Source organism: Gopherus evgoodei, chromosome 5 (genome assembly GCF_007399415.2).
Source record: "Gopherus evgoodei ecotype Sinaloan lineage chromosome 5, rGopEvg1_v1.p, whole genome shotgun sequence".
NCBI lineage: Eukaryota > Metazoa > Chordata > Testudines > Testudinidae > Gopherus > Gopherus evgoodei.
The window spans coordinates 131670914-131684763 of record NC_044326.1 but is presented as its reverse complement, the minus strand read 5'-3'; the positions used below and the strand labels follow the sequence as shown (position 1 = coordinate 131684763).

The window sequence follows — 13850 nt, the reverse complement described above, 5'->3', positions numbered from 1 at the left end:
GCGCATGCCGTGACACTCATGGAAAACGCACGTGCTAAGTTCTTGCCTCTTTTGTCAGCTCTCTGCCTAGGCAGGACTCGGAGGTTGGTTATTTCAGCGCTTTGGGGAGCAGGCTGCAGTCAGTGGATCCATTTCAACCAACGGCCCCCCGGTGTGTAAACCCCCGGGCAGGGTTCATGCTGCTCCCACACACACACCGAGTCCCTGCCCGACAAACCCCGGCGCGGGCTGGCAAAGAAGGGGCCGGGATGGGCGGTTTCCCCCGGCCCAGCCCCGCTCACCCCCCGGGACAGCCACGAGCTAAGGGGAGGAAGCGCCGCCCCGCCCCGCCCGGAGCCCACCTGCCCCAGCCCGCGCTCACCTCCGAGACTCGCTTCCCCCGCGCTCCTCCAGCGTGGCGGCGGCGGGGACTCAGCGCGCGGCGCGGGGGGGGGGCGGCTGCCCACGCGGGAGCTGCAGCGGCCCCTGCGCGCGGGGCGGGACCGGGAGAGCAGAGCCGAGCCGAGCAGAGCCGAACCGAGCGCCGCGGTGCACTGCCGGCAGCACCCGCCCCGCTGCCGCTTTAAAGCCGCGCGGCGCCTCGGGCCGTCCCCTTCCCCCCGTGCCATCGCCGCGGCGCGGCGTCACCGGCCCCGGGCGGGCTGGCGAGGGGCTGGGGGCGGAGCCTGCGCTGCTGGTGTTACGGGCGCACTCACTTTCCCTTCGCTCTCCGGGCTCCGCTCCGGGCCGGGCCGGCCGGCGATCCACTTCTCCGGGCTTCGCCTGCTCAGTCCTGCGGGGGGCGCGTGGCAGAAGCGCCTCTGGGGCTGTTTCGCCCCCCGGCCCACGGGGAGACACTTACCTCCCGCCGGGAGGGGCCCCGCCAGCTGGAGTCGGAGCGTTTTAAGTTCATCCAATTGCATGGAAGCCTGGTGATGACAAGAGCCGAGAGTCACACACTTCGCCGGCTGGGGTGAAGTGACCAAGCCACAGCCTTGCCAAAGAGCGTGGGGAGACCTGCCTCTCGTCTCGGCCCCCGGAAAGGTGGGCTCGCAGACACTGCACAACAGCGGGGGCTTTATGCCCCCCGGGGGGGATGATCCAGAATGGAAAGTTTCCTGCTAAATCAAGCGCTTCGAGAAAAGAAACAAGGAACAGAACGTGTCAGCTACTAAATCCTACAAGCCAAGCCACACCATTAAACACCTCTCACAATAACGGGGACGGCGGGGGGCTCTTAACACCTTTCATATTTTATAACGTTGGCCAAAAGTGTAACATCCATAACAGGCGGATTCCCCCCCCCCCCTACCATTACATTCTGAAGAGGAAACCCTGCAGGCTAGTATTGCACAAGAACTCGGGGGGGAAATACAAATCTGCATCCTGCTCCTCTCCCTCAAATATCTGGGGAGATGTCAACCCTATAGAGAAGGTAGGGTGGCAGTGAGGGTGCAAGGTACCTGCTTGGCACATCATGGGTGGAAAGAGCTCTACAGGAGGGACTGTACAGATGAAAGTGGGGAGCATAGGAAGCTAACACTCCCCCTCGGGCAGCATTTGATTAAGAGTACAGGATACTGATGCAGAATTAATTTTTTTACATCATTTTTGAATTATGGTAATTAAAAGTCTAGATTAGTGACGACTGGGGTTTTTTTTTTGAAACCTTGGTTTTCAGGAACCCAGGCAGTGGTTTAGTGAAAGATGACAAGATACAGGGAAGGCAAGTGAAAGGTACATTATTGACATAAGCAAGAATCAGAAAGAGGTTCAAGGTCTAGCCTCAAGGGCTGCTGACCCCAGCATGCCATGTATAATTGTCTCAGGAGCGTTTCCTTCCTAATACTGTGATGTAGTATTTGAGTGCTTAGCTTTGTTCATAGCCTCAAACGGCAGGTGTGCAAGGATCTGTATTTTTTTCCAAAAGCTCATTTTTTATTTTTAAAGGCCACCTTTCAGCAGCTGTGAATGCTGACATTATGCTGGAGAAAACAGGTGTATATGACACAATCCAGTTCCCAGATTACTTCACCTAAGGCATTTGGATCAACAAAACCCCCATTCAGATGCGTAACAAGTATGACCTTTAAAAAAAAATCCTATTCTAATCTGAGAATTCTAATCATAAAATTTTACATTTCCAATTCCACCCACTCCCTCTCTCTTTAAACACAATGGGCTGCTGGCTGCCACATTACACTCCCAGAAAAACGTAAGACAACAGCACTCTACATAAATTCTTACTTGCTGGTTAGATTTTTTTTATACCTATTCCTTTTGCCATCACATGCAAAAATGATTTTCACAGATACCCTATTTATCAGTTTTCCACCGAAAGGGAAGAACTTTTGCAGGGACACTGCTAACATTCCACAACTCTAACGGTGAAGATTTTCAGCTGTGATTATAGGAAAGTGATTGTCATCTGTAGCAGCATGATCAAAGATCTGCCAGCATCAAGAGAGAACTAGACTCAAGGGTTCTCATTTTACAGGCTGTAATCCACTAGAGGATATACAATAGTCCTAACACAGCCACTGTACCACTGAAAATACACAGCCTACCTACCATCTCAACCAAAAGAAAAAACAAAAACCAGGAACACAATCATTTAGTTTAAAGCAAGAAACACCAATTGGTTAGTTCACAATAATATTTGTCAGAAAAAGGAAATAATTTCTCAAGTGCTGGTAAAACGGTCTCTAATTTCCAGCATGGCAATGATCATATGATAACATATAACAAGGCATTCAGCTGTACCAGGAGCCTTGTGCGGTTTGACTACATGGTGAGCAAAGCCTCAGGTAGAATAGGTGGGGCTTCTGATTTTAGGTAAACACCCAATACAATACCCCCAATACAAAAAAAATCAAATTGGTGTTTATCCAATAAATGCTGAGAAAATGCCAGAAATGGTTACTCAATTAGTGTTGACTTCACCCCTTTCCCTGTGCAGTTTGTTTATACAGGAGATGTCCCTGTTCCCGGGCTTATACACACAGAGCAGTGACATGGACAACTACAGGGGAGTGATTTCTAAAGTGCACTAATATGTTGCACATTAATTGGTCCACGCAGACCCTGCTGATGCGCACTAAAGGTTACGTAGCTCACTTTAATGTAGTCCTAAAGAACTCCTCCCAGACTGAAACAGGGGCAAGGATAGAAATAACCACCAACCTTCCCAAATTCTCTCCTCCTCAGAGGGGGTTCTTCTGCTGAGATTTACTGTCCAGGCAGAGGTGAAGTGAGGCGTGCAACAATTTCTAAGCACCAGGACTCTGCAGTAGTAAAGACTGGTTCATCGGAAGAGTGAGGAAACCGGAAACCAGCAGCAGAAAGATCATCATAATTGTGATGCCAGGAGGCTGAAGTTGCCACATGGTGCAAATCCCACTCCATCAGCAAAGCTTGGGATCTTCACATGGCATCCACTTGCTTCAGTCGTGTATGTCCTAAATTGCTCAGGAGCAGCACTCTCCTCCTGTAGCCCTTATGAACACTGCATAAGGGGAGACTGATTGGCCTGCTGTAAAACCAGAAAAGCAACTGCAGTCAGTAGCAGGAGGGTATGCAGGATTTATGTGGTTAAGGAGAGGCTACAGGAGCCTTTATGCAGAATTCCCAGCCCTTCTTGGTGCTGCCTGTCCTCTTCATCATTCCCCCAGTCTCAGATGAGAGAAAACCATCTAAGAAGAGACAGATGTTAGTCAAGTCACTTAATGCTCTACAGGAAGGTAATCAGATCCTACGGTGATGAGAGTGGTGTTATAATCAAAGCTGTTCTATTTGATCTAGTGTCCCCTTTTAATAAACTAACTTCTGAAGTTAAGTCCTCTCTGGCTCAATCCATCCAACAGGGCCCCTCATGATACCTCCAGTTGGGGTCTGGCTACCTGGCAAAGGTTCCTGCTCTGGGACCGAGCAGTGCCCCATCCTCCCTGCAGACTCTGCCTTCACTTGATTCCTCACTGACCCCAGCTCTCCTGCTGAGCCACTCTTCTTGAACTCAGTTCACTGACCCCAGCTCTTCAGCTGAGATGGTCTCAGTTCAGGCCCCTTCTGGGGGTAATAGTTCCAGATACAGCTCTGCCCTGGGCCTGTTTAAACTCCCTAGCCTGTTTACGAAAACTTCCCCAATGGCTTCTCTTTTTGTTTTGGGGTTTTTTTGGGGGGGGGGAGGGGCCCTGGTCCAGGTCCAGACCCAAAGACCTAAGTAACAGCCATGTGCCACATCCCTTTAACTAACTGCCTTTCTCTGGGCCACTTCCCTGTGGCCCCTGTCTTTCTCAAGTCCTGGCAGGTAGCTGCACCTTCCTGGCTTCCCCAGTCCCTGCCAGCAACTGCTGTGTCTAGCCATACAGCCACCCAGGAGTCCAGACTGAACTCACGCTGGACCTGCAGCTCTTTTTATTTGAGTCTGATGGATCCTGATTGGCTGCTTCCCTGCAGCTTCTTTATGATTGGCTGCTACCCACACAGCCGCTTTAGGTAGCTTGGAGGACCCACCTCCACTGCTCTTTTCTGGAGACGGTAGGACTGCCCGGCCTTCAGGCCTAATGCACCCAGTCACAAGTCGTCACTTCCTTTACTTGTTCCAAGTAGCTCTGTAGCTTCTTGCCATTCAAAAAAGCAGCATAGATGTCAAATGCTCCTTCTCAGTCACATTCATACCCATGAGTAAAGCACCTCATGGAGCATCCATAGAAGATGCCCATTACTTAGATTTGTTACTGGAAGAAATTAACTGCCAAAAACAATTCCACTTTTCCCCACAAGTGATTATAACTTGAAATACTATAATTTTAAACCTAGATATTCATTTAGCCTAAAGACTCATTTTGCATTATTATGCACCATGTTAATTCAAATTTTAAAATACTGTCCCTACTCATAATGATATAAAGCCACAGAAAATAATTTCCAAAGTCCATATGCCAAGAGCGACCACAGAGACCTGAGCCAAGTCTGAAGGAGAGCACAGCCACTGTTCCCTAGATAGTAGGGAATTTGATAAAGAATCTGGATTTGCCAAGACATCTGTCACTCGGGCTTTCTTTGATTATTTTGAATTATTGTACATAATTTTTCATATTTGCATAGTGCTTAGAGGTTCGAGCCAAGATTGGAGCTCCATTGTACTAGCCACTGTGCATACACATTGTGAGAGACAGGCCCTGCCACAAAGAGTTTATGTCTCAACAGACAAAAGGTGGGAGAGAAAAAACAGAGGTGAAATTACTTGTCCAGGATCACACAGCAGGTCAATGGCAGAGTAAGGAATACAACCCTGGTTTCCTAAGTGCCAGTTTAGTGCCCCATCCTCTAGGCCACGCTGTTTTCTATAGGTAACTCTCCTACCAAGTAATCAGCTGACTGACTGACAGACATACCATCACATAAAGAAAATTTGAATTGGTGACCTATTTATGGAGAAATTTATAGCAAAAATGTAAAAATAATCCAGTTCACCATTAGCTCTCACTTTGTGATTGAAGAAACAAAACTGAATCAATTCAATCTGATTTGCATGATGTGTTGTATGCTTCCAGATTTTGGTACGAATGAGAGAGTTCAGCACTTATATTCTAACCTAAAATTAATTTTCCTTGTTGATCTCAATATTTTTCTATTGCATTCAGTGTATCCGGGCGCCCTCTTCATTGATGATCCAATCCTGCCAACTCTCTTCTCATAGAGCTGCCATTTAGAGTATTCCTTGCAAATGTTTTACCACATTAAAAGGTCTTGATTCAGCAAAGCATTTGAGCACATGCTTCAGTCCCACTGACTTCAACATACGCTTAAGTGTTTTTCTGAATAGAGATGTAAGTTAAGCATGTGACTTGTTTGTACCAAGGCCTAAGACTGCACTTCTCACAAAGGCAAAACTCCTACTTAAGTCAGTGGGAATTTAGCCAGAGTAGAGACTATAGAATCTGATGTTTAACATCAGTTAATTTTCATGGGTGCAGTACATGATAAAAAGATTTTATTTCTTTGTATCCAGTGCACAAATCTCCGAGGAATTTTTCCTATTGCACCTAGACATTGCAGTCAATATAGTCCTCTGAGAAGGACCTATGTGATGTGTTTCAGCTTCTCAGGAATATTTGTACTGTCTGCTTTTATTTGAGCCTCCAAGAAACAGAAATTTAGCTCTCTTTTTAATCCCCAGCCTCGATTACTGAAGGGAAGTCTAAACAGAACGGTATTTCTTAGTAACCTGCTACCAAGATAACGTTCTTTTATGGGCGTAATGTGATTAAACCTATTTGCTTTCACAACTAAATTAGCAGGTCCTGTGTATTCTCCTAGTCCAGTGTATTTTGGCTAGCTGTGAACACCATTCGATATAAAGTGCAGTTAAAGCCCTTCGTAAGCACCATGTTTCAAGAGCCTAATTCTGAGCATCTGCACACTCACAACCCTGATCCCATTCCCAGTGAAGTGAATGCCAAAGTTCCCATTGACTTCAGTGGTACAAGATCAGGCCCTCATAGTGTTCAAAGGCAGTGATAGTTAAAGGAGCTAAAATCCCACGCTGCTCTGCTAAAGTGGAATCACATGCAGGAAATATACAGATTTAGCTATAAGCTGATGCACTTTGTAACCAAAAGTAGTGTGCCATTTTGAGAAGAAACTGCTCCTGGAGCATTTTGACAGCCCTGTATCCTAGGCCATGTCCACACTACAGAGTAAAATCAAAATTAATAAAATCGATTTTATAAAACAGGTTTTATAAAATCGATTTTACGCGTCCACATTACTTCGGTGGCGTGCGTCCATGGTCCCAGGCTACCATCGATTTCCGGAGCGGTGCACTCTGGGTAGCTCAGTAAAAGAATGGGACCGATAACTTCGATTTCCATCCACACTAACCCTAAATCGATATAGTAATATCGATTTTAGGGTTACTCCTCTCGTTGAGCAGGAGTACAGAAATCGATTTTAAGACCCCTTAAAATCGATTTTAAGTACCTTGTAGTGTGGACGGGTACAGCGTTAGATCGATTTAACGCTGTAGTATGGACCAGGCCTTAGAGGCGTCTCTTCATTCACGTCAATTGAGGGCATTACTATGGAGAATACATGATTTAGATCAGCCACCAAAGTGGCTGATCTTGTTCCATATTCCAGAAAAGCTACTTTAATTGAACATTGAGGTTGCAAGGTTAAGTACTCAGAACACAGGAAATGTCAAAGTGACATAGGGTGTTCTTCATATTAAATCAACAAGAACTTGTGTTTAACAATTACAGTATCCTATAATAACCAGAGCCTGTTGTAAACTACAGCATGGCAGTGTTTGAACAGCTGTCTACAGTCTAGGATCCCACCTTCTAAAAAGGAAGACCATTGCAGTAATGCCACACATCCTTACAAAAAAATAGCAGCTAGTCCATACACACGAGTTACATTACATACAGCAGAGCATCTCAATATAGGGGACGTAAGCAGGTTTCATGGAGTAGTGACTACCTTGTCTTATTTGTATGGCTGGGTGAGAGGGAAGACCTGAAACTTATGGGAGATGTGTCCAAAAAAGACTTTCTGCAGTACCTAAAAGGTTGAGAATCACTGATATACTGCTTAATTACATGATCATATGCTATTTTTCAAATACAAGATAACCTTAAAAATGTCTGCAACTTTAGGTACGCATGCGTATCATCTGTGGCTCTGTATGTGTCAGAGAAAGGGAGCCCAAGAAAGTCATTTATATGAAATATCTGTGATGAATAAGGCAAGAGCTCCTGTCAGGGTACTCAGATAGGTGTGCCCTACAAGGATGTAAGAAACACTTTTTGAGATTATACAGGTCTGTCTCATCTTATGCTGGGGTTATGTTCTGCAGTTAGCGTGTAAAGCAAAAATCGCATATAATCAAAATTACATTGAGTGTAATGGCAGGCGGAATCGTCCGCACTACAGAAACAGTATTTAAATTGTTATATTTCTCTTTTTTGGTTTGTTTTTTTCTTGTTTTTGCCGACTGCGTAAAGCTGAAATCGCGCATGTTAAATGCACCTAAGATGCGATAGACCTGTAGTGTATTATGTGAGAAATAATGTGTGATCATGAAATTGGACACCTGTGAACAAGAGGACAGAGTTAAGGTTATTTGTGCAACCCTACCCTTGACATTTTCTGGCTTTTGAGTGTTTTTACCATGCAATTTTAATGTTCTTTTAACAGGGCCTTTTAAAGAAATTAAGAAAATAAATAAATTTAAAACCTACCCTCCACCCAAATATCTTGTCTCTGTCAGGGTAAGTCCTCAGTCAGTTAAGGATTCCTGCAGGCCACAGTCCCAAACGCTTAAGTATATACAACTAACTTAAAGTATGTACTTAAGCATTGTGCTTAAGAGCCATTGAAGTCACTGAGACTTAAGTGCTTTGCTGAATCAGGGCCTGACTGAGGCAGGGTCACAGAGGCCCCCTCCTCATATAGGGCCTGAGTCAAGGACCACTGAAGTCAATGGAAAGATTCTCATTGATTTCAGTGGGTTTGGGGTCCAACAGTCACTGCACCAGGGAACATGCTCTTTCACCACAACCTTTCATTATTTTTTTCAGTACACAGCTGAAGTTAGCAATGTACATACTGGTCACCCAACCTTCATTCAGAACCCTGTGCTGTTCATACTAGTTGTATTATTAATAAAAGTGCACTTTATGGAAGCTCATAACTATGACACCAGTTTTTAGTGGAATGCTCTAACCACTGCTCCTCTGAGCGTTATATCCAGGCCCTATTTGAACTGTCTAACAACCACCATTTTGTAGAGCTGTTCAAAATAATGTCACTGTGAGGGGGGGGGCATCTTAGGTAATTAGAAAAAATATTTTTTCCATTGTCCTTTTACCCCTAAACAGCTGATCCATTCTGGTTCAGAATTCCAGAAATTCAACTTGAATAGAAATTAGGGCTGGAAAGGTTTTTTAGCCCAACAGGTGAAAGTTTCCAAAAGCTATGAAGAGGCAAACTTAAATTTAAGATTTAAGGCTGGGATTGCCAAAGGAGCCTAATGGAGTTAGGCACCAAACTCCCACTGAATTTCAAAGGGTCTTGGGGTTGCCTGTCTGTCTCCTTTGAAAATCTAAGCCCGAACACATTTAATTTAAATTTTGAGAGACTGATATCCATGTTGTCTTAGTGTTTTCAGCTTTGAAAAGCAAATCAATAAAAGAAATTTGAATATAGTAATAATTTAAAAAGGGTGAACTGGATGTCTCAGGAGCACGGCAATAGTCACTCTCTATTGGCTGTTCAGTAACATATTGTGAGATGAGTTGATGACCTTATTCCAGTTCCTAGTGGACAAACATTCACATCACCAAACACCACTTGGTAGCAATCTCAGAAGAGACAGAAGGATTGAATGAAGAATAAATTATCCTCTCATACATAGAGGTGGTCCTTCCAGATAGGAGTAAGGCCCCATTATTAGAGGGGTCTGGGATCTCTGGTATTGCCACTGACTCTTGTTGACCCTGTTCAGTGCTGATGTTGAGGACTTGGCTCTGTAGGACTATCATCCTGGGCACCTTTCATATTCTCTAAACTGACTTTTAAAAATGGCTTGCAGCAAAGTTTACACTCTGTGGGTTTGTGTAACTCACATCCATTCAGAACACAGGCAGCCCCAGTGAGGGACTCTGTTTCTTCAGTAATTTCCTCTCAGTGAATGCTTCAGTACTGCAGGGCTCTCAACACTGAACGTTTGAAAAAATTTCAGCCAGAGCATATTCATCTACTCCACGTGCTGCAATAACTAGGGATAACAGATGATTTAAGGAAGGCACCCTATGCATAAGTCTGAGTTTTTTTACTTTCTGTCTGTAGGGGATTTAAACCAGACCCACTTATTTTTATGAATATATATTCTAGGTCAAGAAATATGCTATATAAGAGCTTGCAAGTAATCACCTCAAACATTTTACAACACTTAACAGAAGTGAAACAGTGATTGGGTGAACTTACCTCATGTGTGATAATAAATATTATTAATTATTAAACAAATCAGAGGAGGGGTAGTAATAAAAGATATGATGTCATCGTGGGTGTAGAAGGAATGTACTGAGACTTAAGCCTTTGCCCCTGTAAATGCTGGCCTGCTATACCCCAGCTGATCTCTGGAGAGTGGCATTCTGACCCTATGCTGAAATAAACCTGTTCCTTGGATTTGAACTCAACTTTAGCAGTGGTTTTGACTCTACAATACACAGTGGTTGTCTGCTTTGCTAGGTTTATGATGTAACCTGTAGGCCTGGTTGGTGGTCTGAAATATCCTTGCAAATACCTTTATATTTGTTAATGCAAAGGTCTGTTTGCCATAGCCATATTCTGTATGTTGGGAAGAATAAAGCCTCTCTCCTGTTGCTTCTGTAGTGGGATTAGAATCACCTTTTGGAAACATTGCACCAGAGAGTGAAATGGTGCAAAAATTGCTTTGACCTCCCTGCAGAGTTTAATAGTGTGAAAAAAAAGGAAAGATATTGTAAACTTTTCAGGGCAGGGATGGTGGCAATACTAGTTGTAAAATTTAGGTGGGGCATAACAACTTACCTTATCTGTAATTCAGTAGTTACTGATACTTGGGGAAATGCCTCCTATTCTGCTATGGCTAGAAGACTGTTCAGTGAAGAGAAGGCTATGTGATTTTTATTAGCAGAGATGTAGCCAGGTTGGTCCCAGGATATTAGAGACAAGGTGGTGAGCTAATATATTTTATTGGAGCTTAGAAGAGCTCTGTGGAGCTGGAAATCTTGTCTCTCGCCAACCAAAGTTGGTCCAATAAAAGATACTACCTCGCCACGTTGTCTCTAATATTATTGCTACTATTTCTGAAGTCTTCTGCAGCTTTGGAGCCCGCTACTGGAATGTACCATACAATACGCAACCTGGGACACCAGAGAATATACCCGCATATTAATAATTCCATCACCTATCAGCCTGTTAAATGATCAACTGGAAAATGCACATGGACATGGAATTCGAATGAAAGTCAGGTGAAACACAAAAATACACCGAATGAGGAATGTGGCTTTTTGTAGGCTTGCTAAAGTACTATGTCCACTTACAGCAGTGTATAAAGTAACCAGTTTTGTATACTGCAAGTTTTATCCCCCTGCCGCAGCACCAGAGGAAGAGGCGCCAAACCAGGCTTTGGTCATCGAGCCAAAAACAGAGGTCTTTGTTAAAATAAAGGGTGTTTATTTATATACCAAAGAGCATCAGAGGACAGGACACTGAAACATACACTTCCTCCACCCACAACTATCAGGATACTGAAACAACAAATACCCATGCTGCTAATAAATAAAACCTGAGCAGGGTGAAAAGAACAGAGCAGGCCAACTCTCTTAGGTATCTTTAGGTTTTTAAACTGTGCTGCCTCCTTTCTCTGCCCTCTCCTAACCAATGAATGGAGCAAGCAGTTCAGTACAGAGATTCTTGGTACTTTCTTACTCTGTTGTCCCAGGCAGGGGAAAAGTAACAGGACTTTAACCTCAGCCTACTCTCAAAATCAAACCCACATTACCAATATGGTCAAGGTGGAGAGACTGCAGCATATTAAATAGATGGGTGGGTTTGTATATCAGGAAGATTTATTCCTTTGCCCAGTTTCTTTTCAAATTATTGTCAAGATGCTGACTTTCCCTCTCAGCCACTTCCTCGGGTTGGAACATTTCTTAGCATCCTGGACAGAATGTGTCTCTTTGGGGCCGGGACCAGGCCTTCATAAGATTTTATACAGCACCTTATACGATGAGTCCTTGATGCTGACTTGGTCCTCTGGTCACCACTTAATTACAATATGAATAATCAATAATAGTCTTTATTAGTGAAGTAGCTACTACAGTGCAGGAGCTAAGGAGAGCTTGTGTCTCTTCCAAGAAGTTGCCAAAACTCTTCCCTGGCTAAAACACTGAAATCTGGTCCACTCTACATGTGATCTTGGTGGTGTTGAGAGCCAATCCACCAACTTCACTGGTATCTTATATAAAAAGCCTCCAACGGGCTACCCTAAATAAACAGCATTTGAGAAATCACCCTTTTACCCCTCTGGCCAAGGAATCTTTCCATGAAGTAGATGAGGACAGGTGGTGTTGGGGGAAAGAATACATTAACAAAAGGAAGTTCTGCTTCCCAGCCTGGAATTGGAATCCATACCTGGCCTGCTCTGTTTGAGCCTTCATTGCCCTCAGGGGAAAAGTAGCTTGAATGTCAGACCAGTGATATTCCCTTAGCCTGAGACGATTTCCTTCCCTGACAGAAAAAGGGATACAAATCTATGACGTGGTGCCAAGTCCCCATATCCCAGAAGGATGATGCAATATTGCCTTCTGCTGTAACAGTACTCACTTCTTAATGTGATTATTTACAGGTTGTACAAAATAGCCCTGGTTTGAGGTACAGAACTCAAACTTGACAGCTTTAAAATCCCAGACAGCAAAATCTCAGATCAGAAATTATGAGCTTCCTCAAAGGACATATTTTATCTGACACCACTGGTCACGAATACATTTTTTTGGCAAACGTCTCATCAGAATGCTGGAGATGCTCAAAGACAGCAGCAGCAGGAACTTTGGAACATATCACATGGCATTGTGATAAGGTCTTCCTCCTTTGGAACTCCACCACTCAAGTCATTATCTTTGCAGAGATGTAGATAATTCCAGCACTAGCACCATAGGGCTGAACAGGGAGTTGTATACAGCCTTTAGTAAACAAAATAAAACCCTGTTGTAATAGCTACTGCATGCTATGTAATAAACCATTTACAGAGGAATTGGCTAAGATGAGCATATGCTCTTGATAAACATGGTTTGAGTCTTAGGGCCTTGACATAAAGATGTGGTGCTCTCTGTTTATGAAGGCAGGGTTAAGAAGAAAGTTTGTGGATCCCTGGCTATCAGTTAAGTTAAATATAAACAGCTATGTCCGATCAGACCAATGATCCTCCTAATCTCTTGTCTCAGACAGGCCTATAACAGATATTGAAAAGAAATGTGCAAGACTCCCATAACAGACTGTTACACAATAACATGCCCCTGAGGAAGTTTCTTCCTTAACCATTAATTCCCTGGGGTTAACTAAAAGCCTGAAGTTTGTGAGTTGTCATCTCCTATACATAATATCTTAGCTGATTTAACTACAGATATTAATGTAAATGTTGTGCCTTTTTTCCCCATCCAATGCAGCTTTGCCTCTTGTAGTAGAAACACATGCTCTATTATTCATTGTGTACAAAAGTATTTCTTTTGTTTGGCTTTAAATATATTGCCTCTTAATATCACTGGCTGCCCTCTTCTGGTCTTATAAGAAAACATAAGTGGGTGCACCTAAGGTTTTCTATACATTTGGTATTGTATTTACCACTACCATGTTGCCCTCTTTGTCTGCTTTCTTAATTCATTATCTATGTTGTATATAATTTACAGTGATTTATAGAACTTCACTGTGCACTTTTGGGAAGAGTTTAAATCACTCATATGTTCTGGATCACCATTGATGGTGTTTTCCTGATGTACATGATCTCCTCTTAAAGAGTGAAAGTAGCAGCTTTATCACTCATCTTTCTTTTTCCATCTCATTCTCCTTCTTGGCTCTTTTACACAAATATGTTCTAAAGAAAACATTTAAAGGGGACACAGTCAGACAAAACTGACCTAAAATGTAGGTTTTGTATACATAAGCTTTTGAAGATCTAAAGCTTTAAAAAAAAAGTTTGGTTTTGTTTAATTCCAATGGAAACAATATTTTTAAAACAAACAGCATTCCACTGATGTATCTGCAACCAAAAGAACATTGCCAAATTCTGCCAGCACAGGGAAATCTCAGCAGTAAAGCTGGGT

The 13850-nt window shown here is 43.6% G+C and overlaps 1 protein-coding gene across 2 annotated transcripts in view; it reads right to left on the bottom strand.

Annotated features, from left to right (window-relative positions):
• SLC4A4 (solute carrier family 4 member 4) overlaps positions 1 to 744 on the bottom strand; it is a 266082-nt gene extending 265338 nt beyond the window's left edge. The window contains exon 1 of one of the 2 annotated variants that reach the window (XM_030565189.1): positions 696 to 744. The gene's annotated coding sequence lies outside the window, so the exon portion shown is untranslated. Of the gene's footprint in view, positions 1 to 361; positions 465 to 695 lie in introns of those variants that run through there. The other variant, XM_030565188.1, reaches the window with a different exon arrangement.
• Between the last annotated feature and the right edge of the window lie 13106 nt (positions 745 to 13850).